General features: G+C 48.1%; 1 protein-coding gene across 7 annotated transcripts in view; it reads right to left on the minus strand.

Moving 5' to 3' along the window:
* The window catches only part of SIPA1L3 (signal induced proliferation associated 1 like 3), a 257,180-nt gene that overhangs the window by 126,698 nt on the left and 107,725 nt on the right, over nt 1-22,757 (minus strand). Inside the window, exon 1 of one of the 7 annotated variants that reach the window (XM_070450962.1) lies at nt 7,443-7,753. The exons of the other annotated variants lie outside the window; for them this stretch is intronic. The gene's annotated coding sequence lies outside the window, so the exon portion shown is untranslated. Of the gene's footprint in view, nt 1-7,442; nt 7,754-22,757 lie in introns of those variants that run through there. 7 annotated transcript variants of the gene reach the window in all.

Genomic DNA, 22,757 nt, shown 5'->3' on the forward strand with positions numbered 1-22,757 from the left:
CTGGAATGTGAGCCTGTACTCTAACCACTTCATAGTATCAACAGCTCCTTGAATCTTAGTGAAGAATACTGGCTTTGCAGAAAACCTGGCTTCAATTTACTTCTCCATTCAGTAGTCTGCTTGTCTACTCTCCTCACTAGCACAAGCTTCCTTTGCTCTGAACTGGGCTGGTGGTGGTGCTCCCAAAGGAGCAATGACCAATGTCCTATTATCAGTCAAGACTGTACTCTGCTACAAGTAAGTTATGGAAGGTGGAGGGACTCTTCTGAAAAATGGGGGCCCCATCACTGGCTTTACAGGAAGCTGTGAGGGTTCAATGAGGAATGAATGGAAAGCACAGTGTCCAGCTAGTGCCCAATAACTGGTTCCATGATTACTATCACACAGGTACAGTGTGGATCTCCTCCTCCAAAGACCTCTTCTTGTGACCAAAAGCGTTCACCATCTCTAGGGGATTCTTGGATGCAAAGATGATTTCTCGACACAACCCCTAACCCTAACTGAGATGATTTCTCACAGGCCAAATACCCCCAGGATTCCCAGCAAATTCCCAACTACTCTACCAGCAGCTTCCTCACTGCCCTGCCTTGCATTGGTCTTGTTTTCTGCTTACAGTGGCTGCCATGTATGCCAGTCTTTGGGAATCCAGTTCCCAAGCCACCTCCTGGGTGAAGCCTTCCCTGATTTCCCCAACCCACGTGGCACTGCCCCTCAGGAAAGCTACAGGGCCCCCCTGTCTGGCCCATTGGCTGCCTGATGTGCTGTCTGGAAAGGCCGGCTACCTGGCGCTTCTATCGGGTACTGTGTTAGCCTTCACAAGACCAGCTCCTGTGGTCTTATGGTCTGTACCGACTCTTTCCCAGGAGTGCTGGCACCTCCAGGACAAGTTCAAGTCCATCTGATGAATGGGACAAAGAATAATCACACTGCCCAACGTTCATATGGGGCCTACTATGTGCCTGGCACTGTTCTAAGCACTTTATGCATATTAGCTCATTTGATCAGCACAACAATCCTTTGAGAAATGTCAGTATGTGTTAGTCGCTCAGTCGTGTCTGACTCTTTGTGACCCCATGGGCTGTAGCCCGCTTGACTCCTCTGTCCATGGAATTCTCCAGGGAAGAATATTGGAGTGGGTTTCCATTCCCTTTGAGAATGGTACTTTTATTAACCCCACTTTACATAGGAGGAAATTGAGGCATAGAATGAAGGAACTTGCCCAAGGTCACACAGCTGGTTAATGGCAAAGCTGGTTTCAAATCCTGCAGACTGACTCTATACAGTCCCTGTTTTTAACCTCTAGGAGCTCTTCCTCCATTGCAAGAATAAATGTGCAAATGTCCACGGCATGAAGACAGTCACCTGGGGCCAGGCTTGAGCAGCAATAAAGTTCACTTTTTTCTCCCTAAGCCACAGCAAACACTCTCAACTGGCCTCCCCACATTTTAAACCCCCTTTCATTTGTTAACCTGCCAATATTGAGGCTGAAAAAGCTAGATATTCACTTTTCCAACTGAGAAGGCTGCTAGAAGATAGGAACGCTTACTCATAAAAGAGCAGTATGGCAGTCCTAGCTGGCTTTCTGCTTTCTGCCTTGTGGCTGAGAGGACATGTTACCTGGAGCCACAGCAACCATTTTGCAACCATGAGGAAAGGTCAAGATGATTTCAGGAGTGCATTCTTGGGGCCCTGACATGTGGAGCTGTGGAACCAATCTCAGAACTACCTTTTCTCTGGACTTCTTGATCAATAAGCCACTGTGAGTTGACTCTGCATTACTTATATACCAGGTTGAGACATAAAACAACAACATGGTAGCAGGCAACCAGAATGGACGGTGAACATCAATCTTGTTTGTGTCCAATTACTTAAAGGTGAGCTCCTTGAGGGGGTCAACGCCAGTTCTGTGCATGGCTGTGTCTCAGCACCAGCTTAGTGACTGGCACAGCGGGCACACAGGTGACATCTGGTGACTGATCCTCACTGATGTCCTTGGTGACTGTGGCCAACTGCTGGGAGCACAGGTGCTACAGTCTGAGTGCCAACTACAGTACCTTCCAGCTCCAAACAGGGCACCTCAGCTCTCTGAGCTTATGTCTCCTCATCTGTGAGGGCTTACCTCACAGGATTCCAGAGGAAGCATCAATATCTATACGTCTGCAGCACTTAGCACAGGACCTGATGCCAGGGATGGGTGGTAGCTGCTATCACTCTCAACCTCTTTTCCTCCTCAGTATTCTTGCCTGTCAAGTGGCCACCATGATCTGTCTCAGCTTTAATGAGCTAGAAATCTGAAACAGTCCGGTGCAAGGCATCCTCGCAAGCAAATGTTAATTCTTGTCTTTGACTTGTCACCTCCTTGTAAGATGGAAATAACTGAAGTACCTCCCCTCACAGGGTTGACGTGAAGAGTAAGTGGGTTCATATGTAAAGCTCCGAGGGCAGCGCCTGGCACAGGTAACCACCAGGAGGCGTTAGCTGCTATTACCACTATTTGTATGTGGATTCCTGGTACACTGCTCCCTAGGTGTGTGACCGTGGGCGTTACCTAACCCTCTGCCTTTCTCTGGGGGCTTCCGATCTGACATAAGGAATCCACCTGCCAATGCAGGAGACACAAGAAATGTGGGTTCAACCCCTGGGTCGGGAAGATCCCCTGGAGGAGGAAATGGCAACCCACTCCAGTATTCTTTCCTGGGAAATCCCAGGGACAGAAGAGCCTGGTGGGCTACAGTCCATGGGTCACAAAGAGTCAGACACGACTGAAGGAGTGAGTACACGGTACACATGTTGAGGGTGGAAAAGGAGGCAGAAGGCAGAAACTGGATATGAATCACTACACTTCTTCAAAAGAAAATCTTTGTTCTCCAATGGCATGACCTGTTGGGCCGGACAACTTGTTAACTTAGCCTCGGTCACTGAGTCTGGAGGCCTTGACCAGCTGTGGCCGGTGTTTGGTTGTCTACTCAATACTCACTCCCCTCTTCCCCTGGAAGATGCACCCTAACTGGTCAAAGGCAATCAGGGCATGGCATTCCTCTGGTGATCTGACTGGCCAGGTGAGGAGAGCACGTGACCTCAGCTGGACCAATCCTAGACTAAAGGGAAGTATTTATAACCCATGAGGGACTGGGCTCTCTTTTTCTTCTCTCTCTTTCCTGATATCTGGAAACAGGAAAGCAGGTGGCCCTGACTGTCACTGGCAGCCATCCTGGGACCAAGAGGCACATGGGTCATATATATATATAGATAGATAGATAGAGAGAGAGAGAGAGAGAGAGAGAGACTCTAGGATGAAGCTAATGCTGAGAACCTAGATGGCAGACATTTGAGCTGCTGACCCTACCTGGCCTGATACCCACTTACTTCTAGACTTCTAAGACGGATTAAATGTCTTTACCATTTGGCCAGATGATACCAAGTTTTTTGTTACTTGCAACTGAAAGTATCCTTAAAACCACAAAGTAGGCAGCTGTTTTTCGACTGTTCACAAAGGAAAATCCTGCTAGAGGGAAATGGGGCATCTGCAACATCGACAGGAAGGAATGCAGCATCGAGAAGGTTTACAAGTCTCAAGCTGTGCGTCCCCTGCCTGGTGGGACAGCACGACACACGGGATGCTGCAGAAACAGGCTGTCGGGTTGTCCCTGGTGCCCGAGAGCTCAGGAAACGTTATGCGGTGGGTTACTCCTTTCCTTCATTCTTCATAAGAGCCAAGCTGCAGCCAGTTTTCTCTGTTCTATTTGTCCTGAACTCAGCAGGGGGTTAATCCCCAGCTGACTCAGCTGAGGATGAGAGACAGGACAAGAAAGCCCAGCCTGGCTCTCCTGCAGAGACTCTGTTCCTGAATCAAAGGCTGGACTTCTGGATCTGAGAACCCTGAGATATGACTACAGCTAGGCTCTCTGAAATGGCTCACGGCCTGAGGACCTCGGCAAGGACACCCCACTGGCTGCGGCGTACCACCACTCCATGAGGATCAAGGGAAAGGCCTGAATGAGATGAAAGGGGCTCAGAGAGACCTGCCCTCTGCAGCCGGCCTGCCCTGGTGCCAATGGCCGCCCAGTCGTGAGGCTGCCTCGTGACCCTGGACCAGCGATTTCACTTGAGCTGCCTCCTCTATAAAATAAGGACAGAAGTACCCACTGCACAGGATTGTTGTGTGGATAAAATGAATGAATATGTATGAAGGGCTTAGCATGGAGTCTGGCACAGAGTAAAGGCTTAAGAAATGTGAGCTATCATTTTTTAATCGTTAAGATTTGATGGCATGTATGCATCAATTATTGAAGTATAATTACAGATAGCAACACATATCAGTTTTAAGTATACAGTTTGGGGACTTCCCTGGTGGTCCAGTGGCTAAGACTCCATGCTCCTGATGATGCAGGGGGCCCAGGTTTGATCCCTAGTCAGGAAACTAGATCCCACATATCACAAGTAAGAGTTCACATGACATAACCAAAGTTCCCACATGCTGCAATTAAGATCCAGAGCAGCCAAATAAATAAATAACACGTTTTTCCCAGTAGTCATGTATGGATATGAGAGTTGGACCATAAAGAAAGCTGAACATCAAAGAATTGATGCTTTTGAGCTGTGGTATTGAAGACTCTTGAGAGTCCCTTGGACTGCAAGGAGATCCAACCAGTCATTTCTAAAGAAAATCAATCCTCAATATGCATTAGAAGGATTGATGCTGAAGCTTCAATACTTTGACCAGCTGATTCAAAGAGCTGACTCATTAGAAAAGACCCTGATGCAGGGAAAGATTGAAGGCAGGAGGAGAAGGGGAGGACAGAGGATGAGATGGTTGGTTGGCATCACCGACTCAGTGGACATGAGTTTGAGCAGACTCCGGGAGATGGTGAAGGACAGGGAAGCCTGGCGTGCTGCAGTCCATGGGGTTGCAAAGAGTCGGACACGACTGAGCGACTGAACACCACCACATATGTGTGAGTGTGTGTGTGTTTTATATATATAATTTTGACCATGTCTACACGTGTAACACACACTCTGAACAAGACACGGAGGCTAGCTGACCAAATATACTAACTGAGTGCCTTGTTCCAGGAGTCATCACTGACACTCTCCTATAGAGGCTGGTCAGCTGTGGCCCTAACAGGCTCCCCAGCCAGCTCCCTTTCCTCCGCATTCTGGTCTCCTTGCCATGGCTCTGTCCTCCAGTTGCTCGACTGCAATCTCTAAGTGTGATGTCATCAGTGAACTGGCCCTTCAGGGGCTGACCTCAGGGTAAACTCTAAGCCCCTCCCCCAGCCTCCAGGCCCTGTGCTCTCCCTGGTCTCTGCAGAGAGGTCCACCCTCCACTTCCTGTCTCTCTGGTGACTTTTAAAAATAGTCATTTTTTATTGAGATCATTGCAGACTCGCCTACATTTGTAAAACATGATACAACCTGGAGAACCCCAAGGACAGAGGAGCCTGGCGGGGGGTTGCAAGAACTGGACACAACTTAGCAACTAAACCACCTCCACAGAGAGATACTACATACCCTTTACCCAATTTGGCACAAGGTAACATTTTACAAAAATGAAACACAGTATCATAACCAGGATATGGACACTGAAACAATCTACTGACTATTTCAATTTTCTGTATTCATTTGTGTGTGTAATCCTGTTCTGCACCCACTCATCACATGTGTGTGCCCGTGTATCCACCAATACAACCAAGATATGAACAGTTCCATGGTCACAAAGATCCCGTGTGTTATCTTGTGTAACCACATCCACTCCTCCATAACCACGTCCCTCACCCCTGACAACCACCAACATGGTCTCCATCTGTATGATTTTGGCATTTTAAAATGTTACATATTGCAACAACATGCATAGACTTGGAGGACAATGTGAAATAAGTCAAAGACAAATACTGTAGGATCTCACTTAGGAATGGGATCTGAAAAATACAACAGACTTCCCTGGTGGTCCAGTGGTAAAGAACCCTCCCTCCAAGGCACGGGGAACGGGGTTCAGTCCCTAGTTGGGGAAGATTTCACAAGCCACGGAGCAACCAAGCCCTTGCGCCACAACTACTGAGCCAGTGCACTACAGCTAGAGAGGAGCCCCCTCTCAACGCAACTAGAGAAACCCCAGGCACGGCAACACAGACCCAGAGCAGCCAAAAGTAAATACATAAATAATACAACAAGCTAGTGAATGTAACAAAGAAGCAGCAGACTCACTGATACAGGGAACAAATAAGTGGTGATGGGGGGGCAATACAGGAATGAGGGAGTAGGACGTGCAAACTACTGGGTGTAAGACAGGCTAAAAGGATGTATTGTACAATGTGGGGAATATACCCAATATTTTGTAGTAATTGTAAATGGAGTGTAACTTTTAAAAACTATATATATAAAAAACAAAGATAACTATCAATGATGAGTGGAAAAAATAAAATTATAGCATATATAGTAAAAAAAAAAAAGTTATGTAAATGGAAGCATACTGTTTGCAACCATGTGGGATTGGCTTTTTTCACTCAGCACAACTTCCTTAGGTTCATCCAAATTGGCAAGTGTATCAGTAGTTTGTTCCCTTTTACTGCTGATAGTATTTCATTGTATGGATGTAGCACAGTTTAACCATTCACCTGCTGAGGGACAGCCAGGCTGTTTCCAGTGTGTGGCTATTATGAAGAAGCTTCTGTGAACAACTGTGTATAGAGGCTTTTGTGTGAGCCCAAGTCTTACTTCTCCGCCCAAGAGTCAGACGGCCGGGTCATATGAGAGCTGCCCACTTAGTTTTTAAGAATTTACCAATCTATTTTCCAGAGTGCCTGTACCATATGACATTCCCACCAGCAAGTGGGAGTGATCCAGTTCCTCCACATCCTTGTCATCATTCATTCAACAGATGTTTATTAAGCAGCAAACAAGAAGTGTAATTTGTATTATCAAACAGGAGCTTACATCCTAAAGGGTGTGTAGATAGGCAATACACAAGTCAACAAACTGAGTAGGTGCTAAGAAGAAAATAAACAGAGTGCTGTGATAAGGGCAGGCAGGCCAGAGGCACGGCCAGTGATTAGGAAACCAAACAGCCCAGGTTCAAATCCACCACTTCCCAGCTGCAGGGCTGAGGCAAGCGCCCTCACAGACCTGTGCCCAGGTTTCCTCATCGGTTTCCTAAGAGAACCCATCTCCCAGAGCTGCTGGGAGGACTGAGCAAGATAATAGCAGCACAGACCCTGGGTGTGGAATCCATCAGTTTAAAAGACTCTCTAAGCCTCTCAACACCCCAGGCAGCAATGATGAGAAGCCACAGCTCAAAGTTTTGTGGGCTTCCTGAGACAGAGTGCCCCCAAGTGCTCAGAAGAGAGACCCCCACCCCCTCCATGGGTCAGAGTTCCCCTCTCGGAGCTCTGGGAATGGCCAGACAGGGACACAGTGGAAGAGGGGACAGCAAGGCCTCCACTTACCCAGAAACCAGCAGAGGAGACTCCAGGGCAGGATCAGAGGGGTTGCTCAGGGTACCTGGGCCCCTCCGCACCCCGGAAATCTGACACCATTCCCCAGGCTGGAGAAATCACCTGAGCCCTCGCGGAGGGGCCGGGCACCGGGGCCTCCCCAAACTCTTGGGCCACAAAATAGCTGTTTCCTGTGCCGGGCTGAGGAGACCAAGGTCATCAGGAATCTCTCCTCCCCACTGCTGTCCCTGGTCTCTCCAGGGCCTGGCCCACAAGGGAGAACTGAGAGAAGCATACTGGTGGGCATCTTGCAAAAGAAACAGGGAAACGGGTGCGGCTGGGTCCCTCCTCTGAGAGGAGGGGATGGTGAGTCAGCGAGGCCCCAAGCCTTTCTGAGGAAGAGGCCCTGCTGCGGTGACCTGTTTCGTGGGCCTCCCTGTGGCCTGGGATGGATCCGCAAGCTGCTTCTTTCCTCCAGGCTGGTGAGTCTGGAACCGGGGCACCTTCTTATGCAAAGCTCCTTCCAGCCCTGCAGACGGACAGCCAGAGGGCCACAAAAAGCACCACAAGGGAGGGCTGCAGTCTCTGACCTTGACCTTGGCTTACTCTCTGGTATAAACCGTCCCTGGGGAGGAAGGCAGCCGGGAGGCTAGGCCGCGAAAGGGCGCTGCACACGGGAGTTAAAGAACCAAGCCAGTCGGCATCACTTCTCTCCTTAAAACCCTTCCTCGATCTCAGGGGCCCCCAGAAGAAGACCAATCGTGATGGATGGTTCACCAGGTCCGGAATGACACTTCCCCCCATCTTTCTGCTCAGGGCATATGGGCCTCTGTTCCCCTCCACCACAACACGGGGCCTCTGAACAGGCTCATCTTCCTGCCCCCAAAACACCTGGCCTCCAGCTTGCCCTTGGGTGAGCTCCTACTTATCCTTCAAGTTTAGGTTTAGGGGTCATTTCTCCAGAAAAGGCTTCTCAGACTCTCCCAACCCCACTCCAGTAAGGGCCCACGTGTTAACTCTCTCTCCAGGCATTCTGAACTTTTCCTTTAGAGTTTAACTACCAGTTTAAATTATGTTGTTATCTGAGTGATTATCTGACATGTATCTTCTTCCCTCAGCACATGGGGAGTGCCATGAAGTCAGAATAATGGCAGTGACATTATTACTTTTAACAACAGCTCATCATGTTTATTAAACACCTACGATGTTTTTACAGCATTATCTCAGTGACCCCCCACCAAATCCCTGTGAGGTCAATACTATTACTACCCTAATTTACAGATGGGGAAGTCACGTCAGTCCTGAGACCAGGCACTCTGTAAATGGTTAGTTTGGGGGTGAGGGGGGACACAGATGTTGAGGGTACATTCTGATTATTCTTGCCCCATAATGTCCAAGGTAGAGAGGGGTGGAGTCCATGGGGGAACAGAAGCCCAGGTCCACGGAGCACATTTGTGTCACACGCTGGTTATGTATAGCCTCTGATTCCACGGGCTCCTTCTGCTTCTACAAGTGTTAGTCACTCAGTCATGTCTGACTCTTTACGAACCCATGGACTGTAGCCTGCCAGGCTCCTTTGTCCATGGAATTCTCCAGGCAAGAATACTGGAGTAGGTTGCCATTCCCTTCTCCGGGGGATCTTCCCAACCCAGGGATTAAACCTGAGTCGCCTGTATTGCAGGCAGATTCTTTACCATCTAAGCCACCAGGGAAGCCCTTTCAGGTTCTAATGCCTGTCCAATCCAAGAAGACACTAACTGAGCATATTATTTTTTATTCTCATCTCTTGGCCGTGCAGCACAGCAAGTTCCCCAACCAGAGATTGAACCCGCGTCCCCAGCGCAGAGTGTTAACCGCTGGACCGCCAGGTAAGTCTTCTTGGGAAGCTACTGTGTGTCAGGCATGGCCAAAGCACGAGAGGCACAGCAACAAACAAAACACACGGAGCCGCATTTTCACAGGCTCACGTCTGCTGGGGGGACGGATACAAAGCCCTGTTCTTCTTCAGGAGAGAGCAATCGTGGCTGAGGGGGGTGATGGTTGGTGGAGGGTGGGACCAGACAGGTGGAGCACAGGGCTCTGCGGCGACCCTGCATGACGTGTGATGGTGGATACACCCCTTGTGCGTTACAACCCACAGCAGGTAGAACATGAGGCATGAGCCCTAACTGTAAACTACAGATGCCAGTTAATAATGTCATATCAGTGCTGGTTCATCAATTTACAAAGACATACCACGCTAATAGGAATGTAAATAAAAGGGGAAACTGTGCAGTGGGGAGAGATGGAGTTTGTGAGAACTCTCTGTACTTTACGATTGTTTTTCTGTATACTTTTAAAACTCTTCTTTCTCTTGAATCCATTCCCATCAGCTCTATCTTTGGTTTTCCCACCTTCACTTGCTCCTTGCACATCTCCACTCGGCTGGTTCTCAACTCAACGCCTTCACTCTTCACCTGGTGCCACCTTCCACCCTCTTCTCTCACCCCCACATCCAGTCCATTCAAAGTTAGTGTTGGCCCCACCCTCAAATTATGGTGAGGCTCTGCCCACTTCCCTGGTCCTCCCCCCGCTCCCCGCCAGCCTGGGCCGTGAACCGAAGCAGGAGCTCCCAGCCCCACTCCCACACACAGCCAGAGGGAGTCTGCTAACTTGAGTCAGACTGTCGCCCTCCTCTGCTGGGAGCCCTCCTACAACACATTCAGGAAAAAGCCTCGGTCCCTATAAGGCCTCACATGTAACTCTGACCTCATCTCCTCCCGAGTTGTCTTTTGATTTCAGCTACTGAGGTGGGTGTGTGATGGCATCTCGTGGTTATCATGTGCATTTCCACATGATGATTAAGGATAGTGAGGTATGTGCTTCAAATAATAATAATAATAAAAGGTTATTTAAATCATAATATTATTTAATATAATATGATACAAAGGGTTATTTTTTAAAATATTATTTAAACAATAATAATAACAAAGGGTTAGATAGCACCACTGACTCAACAGACAGGAATCCGAGCAAACTCCGGGAGACAGCAAAGGACAGTGAAGCCCAGCGTGCAGCAGTCCATCAGATCAGAAAGAGACGGACTGGACTTTGCGACTGAACACTCACACACAACAAAGGGTTACTATTTACATAGAACTTATTATGTGCCAGGCACTCATAAGTGTTTTATGGATACAGCTGCCTTTCCAAACCTTTTAGACCAAATGAATACTGGGATCCTGGATGATTTGGGTTTTAGAAAAGCGATGGAGAACTTATACCCAGCAGGGTCTCGAGAAGCATCCGTCACATTGCTATTCTTGCAGTGATGATAATCTGTCTGTTTGGAAAACATTCCACCTGGGACTGTGGATCTGTATTAAACCCCTGAATCCCTACAACCACTTTACAAGGGAGTTAGTGATATCATCTCCAGTTTACAGATGGGAACACTGAGGCACAGGGAGGTTAAGTGCCGTGGCCACACTCACATGGTGGGAGGCTAGGATTCCAACACAGGCCTTTTGTCCCACGACTCTTCACTGGTTCTTAGGGTGCGTGGGTTTGCGCATGCTCAGTTGCCCAGTCATGGTCCACTCTTTGGGTCCCCATGGCTTGTAGCTCTCTAGGCATCTCTGTGGGATTTCCCAGGCAAGAATACTGGAGTGGGCTGCCATTTCCCCTTCCAGGGGAATCTTCCTGACCTGTCTCTTGCCTCTTCTGCACTGGCAGGTGGCTTTACCCCTGAGCCACCTGGGAAGCCTGGTTCTTAGAGTAGCTAATAGGAGATTAATCAGTATTGAATGGACGAGTGAGATTAAGTTGCGAAAGAGAAAACTCCGGCTTTCCAAGGAGTTATTGCTCATGGCAGGAAGATCAAATACAAATACCACTGAGTGAACTCTGTGTTTAACCTAATTAATTTAGTCTGAATATAAGATCTACCCAAATATAAAGTAAGATTTCCCCCCTCAAATATGATCTTCAGAAATAAGAGTTTTCACCTAATTTTCTTTTGAACAAAGTACCATCTGGGAAAAAGCCACAGTGGCATCTAAAGATTTCAGTGATGCCTGCTTTGGCAACAATAAAAAAGGAGGGATATAGTATAACAGACTCAGGAACTGTTCTGGGGGGCTTGACTTCACAATTCCAAGTGTTACAAGTCACTTAAAGAGGCCCTTTAAAGACAGAAAGCAAGGTAGGGACAAAGAAATTATTTATTTTATTTTATTTTATTTATTTATTTTTTTGTTTGTTTTGTTTTAGAAATCATTTAAACAAAATACTCAATGTAAAAAATTCTTACTGTGGACTTTTGGAAGGGGCATTTAAACTAGAATTTTGAAAACTGAAAAAAAGGCTGTGTAAAGTAAGACTGAAAACCATCTCGAGGCAAATTGCTGCTGTGTGGGATGAAACTGCATTTTCCTAAACTGTCATTTATTATTCATATTGGAGTCATTAGTCTGATTGACTCAAAAAAATGAATGCTTATGTAACCACTTTTATATGTTCATATTTTTTCATTTATTAATTTTCTGTAATTGCCTTTTTTAAAAAATCTGTTTTTTTTTTCTTTCTTAATGTAACATAGTAAAAGTTATTGGCTACACATTAGAGATCACCAATACACAACTAAAAGGGAAATTTGAAAAAAACTGTCTAATGATATGAGACTATTTGGGATACAGTTTCCAGAAATGACTTAATACACAGATTCAAGAAGTGCCACATCACAAGCACTTTAGAGGTAGGTGGAAACAGTGTATTCTGGAAATGTGCATCGATGACTGAAAAGGGGATCCAATGATGAGAAGGAGGTCTGTGAATAGTATGAGTGACATTTTACGAAGTGAGAGGATCTAAGCCACATTTTTAATATCATGATTCTAAATGTGTCACAAAATTAATAAGTTAAAAATATAGATAGCCTGCTGATTATGTCATTAATATCCCTAAATATTTCAAATAGAGCCCGAAACTTCAAAAAAATCTTTTCTCTGGAAAGATGGGGAATCACTTTGCATTTAGTTCAGTCGCTCACTCTGCTTTGGGATATATATACACACATATGTATATACAGAATATTAGGGGCTTTTGTGTATGTATGTGTGTGTGTATATATATATACATAAATAAAATATTGGGGGCTTCCCTGGTAGCTCAGCAGGTAGCTCAGTCGGTAACGCAAGAGATCCCAATTTGGTTCCTGGGTCGGGAAGATCCGCTGGAGAAGGGATAGGTTACCCACTCCAGTATTCTTGGGCTTCCCTGGTGGCTCCGGTGATAAAGCATCCGCTTGCAATGAGGGAGACCTGGGTTCAATCCCTGGGTTGGGAAGATCTCCTGGAGAAGGGAACGGCTACCCACTCCAGTATTCTGGCCTAGAGTCGGACATGACTGAGCAACTTTCACACTTCACACACTTCATATATAATATTTTATACAAAACATATACATATTTTTAGGTACAAGGATTTTTTTTTTAATCTGGAAGGAACACATCAGGCTTGAAAAAATGATTATCTTGGCAGAGTCTAGGTCCTTTGATCTTTTTTTTTTAAACAACAAGCAAGTTATTACTTTGATAATCAGACACACAGAAAAACAATACAGTTTTATAATGTGAGGCTCACCAAAGGACACAATAAAACAATAGTTCCCACCCTCAGCCGCACCCCGGAAACATCTGGGAAGCTTAAAAAAAAAAAAAACCCATCCCACACCTGGTCCTACCCTTGGTGACTCTAGTGAATGCTCTAGGGTGGGGCCCAGGCCTTGGGGTTTCTTATAGCTCCCCATGTGACTCTAAGGTGCCACAAAGATGAGACACCATTAAAGCAAAAATTTTCAAATTTTTCTGCAGAACAGGTTATTAAGTGCCTTTTAGAAAAGCAAAAGGTTCCAACGTCAAAGAAGCAGGTTTCTTTCCTGCAAGATTTCTCAGAGCCTGCAATATGCAAATATGCACCATTATTTTTGCAAGAAAAGGACACAGTACGAGGCGGCCATCCATGTGTGTGTGTGTGCTTGCCTGCGAGTGTGTATGCTCAGCATCTCTTCTTTCCAGCAGCCATGCTGTTAGCAAGCCCCAGCCATTCTACCTGCTAACCTGCCCCCTCCTCACCCTCCACTCCCCCAACTCTGGTTCTGTCCTCCATCCTCTGCCATCTGGACTTTGAAAGAAGCCACCTTCCTGCTCTCCCACAGGCCCTACAATTCACAGCCCACAAACGTGGGCTAAAGGAGATCCCTGGTGGGGACACACAGAGTTTGGAAAAGCTTCTGCTTCCACCCCTGAGACTGCCTGCGATGTCCCAACTGCCACCCAGTGATCATGGCAGGGACCTGTCTTAAGGTGCAGGGAGGTGCATCATGGACAGCCCAGCTGCCGCAGGGTGAACCTGGGTTCTCCACAGCACGTTGAGCAGCCAAGTCCTCAGCCCTGAGAACGCCGAGACTTGGGAAGCCCACACATTTCCTGACAGTTTAAGTTGGCACAAATCAGGTTTTCTGTTACTCGTGGCCAAAAGCATCTGAACTAAATGCTCTCTGTTAAATTACCCTGTTTCACTGGTCAGAAGTTTTTGCACCAGGTAAAATGATACTACTTGGCTTTCTTGCTTATCTGTCTCCCCCGACTTTCCAGAATGCCAGCTACATGAGACAGGAACACGTGTCCATCCTGTTCTCACTATGTCCCGTGGCCCTGAAACGCTGCCTGCCAAAGAGCTGAAACAAGCCTTTGCTGAAAGAATGATTGAGCTCATGTAATTTTTCCAACAGCTCCAAAAGGTAGGTGTTAACAAATACCGAACTCCTCCCCACAACCACGCAGCCCCTGCACGGTCTGCCTCCACCTTCCTCTCCCCAACTCAGGATCCTGCCGTTAGGCTGGCCGCTTTCCAGTTCCTTCCAAGTCAAGCTCCTTCCCACGTCCAGAACTCGCTGATGCTGTTTCCTTTACTGGGCATGTGCCCTGATCCATGAAGGTCTACACAGCCTTCAGTACATGTGTGTGCATGCTCAGTTGTGTCCGACTCTGCGTGACCCTGTGGACTGTATCCCGCCAGGCTCCTATGTCCATGGGTTTCGCCAGGCAAGAACACTGCAGCAGCTTGCCATTTCTTCCTCCAGGGGGATCTTCCTGACCTGGAGATTGAACCCATGTGTCCTGCATTAACAGGCGGCTTCTTTACACTGAGCCATTTGGGGAGCCACATGTCCTCAGGCCTCCCCTCAAATGGCAGTCTGTATGATAGACGTCCTCTGACCTCTCTGAATGGGACCGATCCCCCCTGGATAGGCTCTCCTGGTTCCCCCATTGGGGCACGAAGTGCAGAGGTAACGACTCGGCTCATTCAGTGATTACTTACTAAGGTTGTGTTTCCTCCACGGAATCACGGGCCCCAAGAAGGCAAGGGCCCCTCTGTATCTTCAGAGCCCCCGGAGGAGAGCTGGCACACAGTAAGTGCTTAATAAATACCACACCTGCCTACAGAGGCGGATATTTACTGCTCACTGAATACTCATGAGCACCCACATCCTGGCCCCTTGCAGTTAGGCAAGGCCATGCAGCTAGTTCCAGGTGTGCAGAGGTGGACTGTGCACACCTTGGCATCTAAGCTCTGCTGTGTGACCCTCTAGTTCCAGTGCCCTGCAGTGGTGACCTTGGAGTCTGCATGTTCCCGCTGTTCAAGACAGGGGAGCCTCCCCCGCAACCCCCACCAATCTTGGGTCATGAGTAAGAAGTCAACATTTGCTGCATGCAACCTCTAGGATCTCAGGGTTAATTTGCTCCTGCAGCAGAATCTTGTCTCTCACTGGCATTCTCCGTGGATGAATGAAGGCAGAGACAACTGTGATTACAGACTGGGAGGTGAGGAGCAGGGAGGTGGCTTCAGCTGCCAGTACTGAACTCACTGAAAGGATGAGAGGGGGAGATTGAATAACTGCTCCCTGGGGCATCACCACTTTCAGTGCCTGCTGCAGCAGATGAAAGGACCCAGAGCCCCCACTCCCTTCAGACAGAGCCCGCCTCGGGGCCCTCATCAAACGCAGCCCCTTAGGGATCAGAGCCAAGGCTTGGCCGCGGGGAATGGGGAGGGGGCCGCTCCGGAGCCAGCAACACCCTGGAAAACCCCATTAACTAGTGGAAGCTGAAACAGCAAGGCTGCATGAAGGGCCTGGGCTAATTCGGGCTGACAACCTTCCCTCGGAATCACCCACTGGGGCTCTGCCCTCCCGGCTCCATCCCAGAGAATAAATCACACTGTCAGGTCTAATTTGGGACTTGGCTGATGGGCTGAGCAGAGAGAGCATCCATGCGTTCTGGCCACAGAGGTCAAGGGCAGCCCATGCGTTGGAGGCTAGCACTCGCTGAAAGGCCCAGGGACTAGATGGAAAGGGGACGGGGAGACTGAAAGCTGTCGGCTTCCCACACACATTGAACAAACTCCTCTCTTCTCCCATAAAATTTCTGGCTCAGGTCTCAGCTGTTTCCAGAGCACAGTCCAGGCACCCTGCTAGCTTGCAGCTGGGCGCAAGGTAAACACTTCGTATCTGAGGAATAAACAAGCCTAACAGCAGCAGTGAGTGTTTATCATTATCTTATAGGTTGGCCACTAAAGGATGCCTAATTTCTGACATGCAGTCAAGGCTAATGAATGAAAGTGGCCACCATCACCACCACCACCATGGCCATCTCATCTACTATGTGACGACTTCAGCCAGGCATTAAGTATTTGAGATTCATTGTGCTGTTGCTGTTCAGTTGCGTCCTACTCTTTGTGACACCATGGACTACAGGCTGCCAGGCTCCTCTGTTCGTGGGATTTTTCAAGCAAGAATACTGGAGTGGGTTGCCATTTCCCCCTCCAGGGGATCTTCCCGATCCAGGGATCGAAACTGCATCTCTTCTGTCTCCTGCACTGACAGGCAGGTTCTTTACCATCAGCGCCACCAAGGAAGCCCCCAACATTCATAGTCATGTTGTAATTCCCAAGGCAATCTTAGGAGAAAACAGAAGCTCCCAGAGTTAGGCTCCCTACTTGGGGCTCATCAGTGATCAAGCTAAGACTAGACCCCAGGTGGGCTGGACTCTGAGCCTGTGCTCTCGGCCACTGTGTCAGCCTGCTCCGATGGATTTCACCTCCTTCAAGAAGCTGGCCCTGAAGCCCCAAGCCAATGTCAGGTGTCTCTCCTCAGAGTTCCCAGGGCCTGTGGCCTCTCCTCTCAGCACTCTCATCGCTCTGGCTTGTGCACCTACAAAGCTTTCCCCAAATACTCTCTATCCAAGAGGGCAGGCCTGGGAGCCCAGTGCCCAGATGGGATCTGTTCGCTGGATGGACGGATGGAAACCCAAGTCCAAACCCTTCATCCTACAGGAAGGCAGTGGAGACAGAGCAATGAGAGCTGCAGTGCTCAAGAGTTTCCCTGAAGACAGGGGAGGTAGAGGAGAGAGAGAAATTGCTCTTTGATGATTGCCATTCCTCCTGCAAGGGCCCTAGCTGCTTCCAGGAGACCTCCTTGACCTCCCCATGTTTGTCTGGGCACCTCCTCTGGCCACCCTCACCTCCTGGGTTTGCCCCATACAGCCTGGGCTGTGACTGTCTGCCTCCCTCACTACATGAGGAACCCCCTGAGGTCATGGTCCACTCAGCCATGGGGCCGTCTCGCCCACACCACTACACTACAGGGATGGGCACCGAGGAGGCACATGTTAAATATGTGTTGAATCCACCAGCAGAACCCCAAGAAAGGAAGGAAGGCTGGAAGCATCATTCTGGGAAGAAGGGTTGAAAGCACAGACATAGCTTGCTTGGAAATGGAATTCAGGAGACAAGTCTGCCATCTGCAAGCCACAAACAGCCCCCAGGAGGAAGGTGTGTGACCAGAGCCCCTCACCAGGATGGGACCAGAACCACTGAGATGTGAACACAGAGCGGATGTGATTCACAAGGAAGATTTTTAATGATCAAAACCTCCCCAAAGCAATTATGCTGCCCAATTCCTGCCTTCCGAGAAGAATTTAAGCTGAGGTCAGATAGCTAGCAGCCTTGGCCAAATGCAGTGGCCAAGAGTGAGCACTCTGGAGACACTGTAAAGATTCCCACTCTGGGGCTTCCGCAGTGGCTCAGTGGTAAAGAATCCACCTGCCAATGCAGGAGACGTGAGTTTGATCCCTGATCTGGGAAGACCCCACGTGCCTCAGAGCAACGAAGCCGATGCGCCACAGCAACTGAGCCTGCGCTCCAGAGCCTGGGAGCTGCAACCACTGCGCCCACGTGCTGCAGCTATTGAAACCTGTGTGCCTCAGAGCGCATGCTCTGCAACAAGAGACATCATCCCAATGAGAAGCTCATGCACCACAACTAGAGAGTAGCCCCCTTCCTCACCACAACTAGAGGAAGCCTGCCTGCAGCAGTGAAGACCCAGCAGAGCCAAAATAAAATCACTTTTTAAAATAAAAATAATAAATAAATAAAGGCTCCCACTCCAGCTCTCTGCCTGGCAAAGGGCTTCACCTCTCGGCACCTCAGTTTCTAAGTCATTACAGTGGGGAGATCACAGCAGAGACATCACAGGGTGGGTGGAAGGAGTGAATGAGATCATGCGTGTAAAGTGCTTACAGCAGGGCTTGGCAACGAGTCAGCACCCATTAATGCGTGTTATTATTGTTTTTCTTCCCCTGTGGAGCCAGACATTGTTGGCTAGCTAACCCACTGACACTCTTGATTCCCTTTTTCTCTAGCTTCCCCCTCAGAAGATGTTGAAAAGCTAAACGAAACTTCTCACCTTCCTTGGTGGCTCAGATGGTAAAGAATCTGCCTGTAAAGTAGGAGACCCGAGTTCGATCCCTGGGTCAGAAAGACCCCCTGGAGAAAGGAATGGCAATCTACTCCAATATTCTTGCCTGGAGAATTCCATGGACAGAAAAGCCTGGTGGGCTACAGTCCATGGGGTCACAAAGAGTTAGGCACAACTGAGTGACTAACACTTTCATAGTTTAGAACTAGGGGAGGTTATATGGCCCATTTCTGGCCAAGGATGCATAAGTGGAATCTTTTGGGGAGGGGGATTCTGGGAGTGCTGAGCAGTTCGGAACTGGAAAAAAAAAAAAGAAAAAAGAAAAAAACAGGCTGCTGGCATTGATGCACCCTTCCGTGTGCTGGCTGGAGCTGCAGTAGCAACTTTGGAACCATGAGCTAAAGGCCAAGGGACTCAAGGAGGTCCCAGCTTAGACATTACTCAGCCTCTGAACTAACACAGGCAGCCAAGCTCCTCTTGGTTTGTTGTTACGGGACAGAAAGCAACCCTCATTTATTTAAGCTGCTGTGAGCTGGGTTTTCTGCTCTTGCAGCTGAAGCCATTCCAGGCTGCTGCACCCACCATGACACGAATGGCTCAGGGCACACGGCCATGGTAACCATCTGCCAGCCTCAGTTCAGGTCCCCGGCTGAGAACTCCTGATCCAGAGAAGAAAGCATGGAAGGCCAAGGCAGGGCAGCATTTACCAACCTGAGTGGCTGTGTTCTACCCTCCCTCTTCAGTTGCATCTATTAATATGTCCCATTATACAACTACTTACTTAATAAACTTGAATATATATACATATATTTATATGTAGAATCTACATTCTTACTCAAACAGCAAAACTGGTATCCTCTGCTACAAAAGTAACTTAATGAATAAACACAATGAAAATGAACAAAAGATAGTCATCCACTGATTTCTGAAAGCTAACTGATGTACCATAATTTGGGTTCAGGTGGTTGGCAAGAATTCCTCACTTTTGTCTTCTACTGGGGAAAAAAAAAATCAGAAGATCTGACAAGATTTGGCATTTCCACAGGGCAGCAAATGGGCCAGACCTAAGCAGGGGCTGCTCCCCAGAGAGGGAGCACGTTTTCCTGTTTGCCACAATTCCCCAAACCCTATTCAGAAGTAAGTTAATTCGTTCAGCTCTCCTGCCTGGCAGGTGGAAGAATTAGGTCAGGGCCTCCTCAGAGAAGCCTTCCTGAGTCGCCTGGTCTAAAACGGCCCTCTTGGACTTTCCCGGTGATCCAGCAGCTAAGACTCCGTGCTCCCAATGCAGGGGGCACTGGTTCAATCCCTGGTTGGGGACCTAAGATCCCACACACCGCACAGTGTGGCCAAAAATAAAATAAAATCGCCCCCAGTTGCTCCCAGTGAGTCCCCTTTCCTGCTGTACTTCTCCTTATGGTACTTATCCCGGCGTTCACTCGTTTGTCTGTTGTTTTATCCTTCAGTAGGATGTCAGTGCCTGCAGGGAAAGGATTTTGTCTGTCTTGTTCATTCCTGAATCCCCAGTACCTAGAACATAACAGTAGGTGCTCAAATGCCTATTTGTTGAGGGAATGAATGGGACAAATGAAGGGACAAATGAAACCCCATCTCCTGCTCTCCAGTTCCTGATGTAGGTTACTGGGTGGGAACAATGCTGGTCCTCCTGTGGCTTGAGAGGCGATTCTAGGAATTCACTCAGAAACTGGAACTTCTACCATACTAAATTAAAAAAAAAAAAAAAAAATTTTTTTTTTTTTTTTTGCCATGCTGCACGGCACGTGGGATCCTTAGTTCCCCTATCAAGGACTGGACCTGAACCCTGTGCAGTGGAAACATGGAGACTTAACCACTGGCCCACCAAGGAAGTCCCCCTCTTACCACATTATAAAGGGCCACACTAGATTAAAATGAGTACCTATGAGGCCATAGGGTTCCCTGGTGGCTCAGCTGGCAAAGAATCTGCCTGTCATACAGGAGACCCTGGTGTGATTCCTGGGTCAGGAAGATCTGCTGGAGAGGGGATAGGCGACCCACTCCAGATTTCTTGGGCTTTCCTGGCAGCTCAGCTGGTAAAGAATCTGCCCGCAATGAAGGAGACCTGGGTTTGATCCCTGGGTTGGTAAGATCCCCTGGAGAAGGGAAAGGCAACTCACTCCACTGCTCTGGCCTGGAGAATTCCCTGGACTGTATAGTCCATGGGATTGCAAAGAGTCGGACACAACTGAGCGACTTTCACCTCACTTCACAAGGCCATACAAATATATGTTAATAGCTGAAATAAATGAGGGAAAAGGGACAGGTCTTCCTTACAGAACTAATCATGAGGACAATTCATAAATGTAAGAGGAATGAAGGACATTAAAAAAAAAATCACCATTGGGAAATATCACAGTAATAACTTGCATACAAGATGCACCCTACCAGTGCCAAAATGAGTGGGTGCAAGCTTAAGGAGAAACTCGTGTGGTCTCAAAGCACCTCTCCCAAGATAACTATCAATTACAAAGGGAAAAACAGTTACCAGACAGTGGAGAAAGCCAGCAGACAGCAACCTGACTGAGTGATCCAGGTTAACATCACCAGTGATAAGACATGTGGACCTGTGGGTGCCATGCACCATGACGGGCACCTCACCTCTGAGGTGTTCCGCCAAATAACGCATAGCTGCGGTCATGAAGAAATATCAGAGAAACCCAAACTGAGACAATCTACAAAATGACAGAACCGCTCTCTTGGAAGTGTCACAGTCATAAAAGAGAAGGAAAGCCTGAGGAACCGAGGCGGACTTGAGGAGGATTAAGGAAACGGGACCACTAAACGCAGTCAGGGATCCTGGACAGGATCTTGGAACAGCAAAGGGACATCAGTGAAAAAACAAGTGAAACGAGTCTGTAACTTAGTTCATAGTACTGGGCCAGAGTTCACTTCCTGGTTTTGATAGCTGTGCCACAGTTGTACAAGGTGGTAGCATTAGGCAATGCTGGTTGAAGGGTAGATAATGTGAACGCTCTGTACTATTTTTGTAACTTTTTATGAGTCTAAAATTCCTCTAAAATAAAAAAAAAGTTAAAGAATTGGGCCAAGAAGCATCCCACAATGGAAATCTGGTCTCAAGAGACTGCCCCACAAACAAGCTTTCGTACCTGTGCAGAGCCATAGACCAGGATGAAGGAATATGAAGAGACCCAAGAAACAAACGAGGAGGAAGATGCTGTCTAGAATTTTTTAATTTAAAAACAAACATGGTTTTTTGGCCACAAGATCTTAGTTCCCTAACCAGGGGTCAAACCTGGGCTCTTTGCAGTGAGAGCTTGAAGCCCTAACCACTGGATTGCCAGGGAATTCCCTCTATCTGTCAGTTAGTCAGTCAGTTCAGTCACTCAGTCGTGTCCGACTCTTTGCAACCCCATGGACCGCAGCACGCCAATGCCTCCCTGTCCATCGCAAACTCCTGGAGTTTACTCAAACTCATGCCCATCGAGTCGGTGATGCCATCCAGCCATCTCATCCTCTGTCGTCCCCTTCTCCTCCTGCCCCCAATCCCTCCCAGCATCAGGGTCTTTTCCAATGAGTCAACTCTTCGCATGAGGTGGCCAAAGTATTGGAGTTTCAGCTTCAGCATCAGTCCTTTCAATGAACACCCAGGACTGATCTCCTTTAGGATGGACTGGTTGGATCTCCTTGCAGTCCAAGGGACTCTCAAGAGTCTTCTCCAACACCATAGTCCAAAAGCATCAATTTTTCAGCGCTCAGCTTTCTTCACAGTCCAACTCTTACATCCATACATGACTACTGGGAAAACCATAGCCTTGACCAGACGGACCTTTGTTGGCAAAGTAATGCCTCTGCTTTTTAACATGCTATCTAGGTTGGTCATAACTTTCCTTCCAAGGAGTAAGCGTTTTAATTTCATGGCTGCAGTCACCATCTGCATTGATTTTGGAGCCCAAAAAAATAAAGTCTGACACTGTTTCCACTGTCTCCCCATCTATTTCCCATGAGGTGATGGGACCAGATGCCATGGTCTTAGTTTGAGTCTCTCAGTTCCCAAACTCAACTGTCTGGTCCCTGCAACTCAGTCAATACCATTATCTGCATCCAGAGCCTGGATGCCAGAATCTTCTGTTCTCCCACTTGCCACACTATTGGGGTCTCTTGGTGCTTCAAGGGTCAGACAGCATCCCCTCTCCCAAGCCCCTTGTGGCACCCTGCCAACAAAGGTAGGTGTCCTCGTTTAGGAATCCCCACTGTCACCTGGGACACCCCCCATGCCAAGGCCCCCTCCTCTGGTCTAGGCCAAAGAAACCAAAGAGGGACGAGCCAAACACCCAGAAATCCACTTCAAAACACGTTAAAAATCTTCACATTACAGGTAAGTACTTACCGTGTACACGTATTTTAATTTCGTGTAACTACGCGCACGACATTTTTAGCCTATAGACACACAGCAGAGCCACATGGTGGGGGTGGGGCCATCCTGTACCCTAACCGTGGTAGCAGTTACACAATGGCATGCATTTGCCTAAACTCAAA

The sequence above is a fragment of the Odocoileus virginianus genome, chromosome 20 (genome assembly GCF_023699985.2).
Source record: "Odocoileus virginianus isolate 20LAN1187 ecotype Illinois chromosome 20, Ovbor_1.2, whole genome shotgun sequence".
NCBI lineage: Eukaryota > Metazoa > Chordata > Mammalia > Artiodactyla > Cervidae > Odocoileus > Odocoileus virginianus.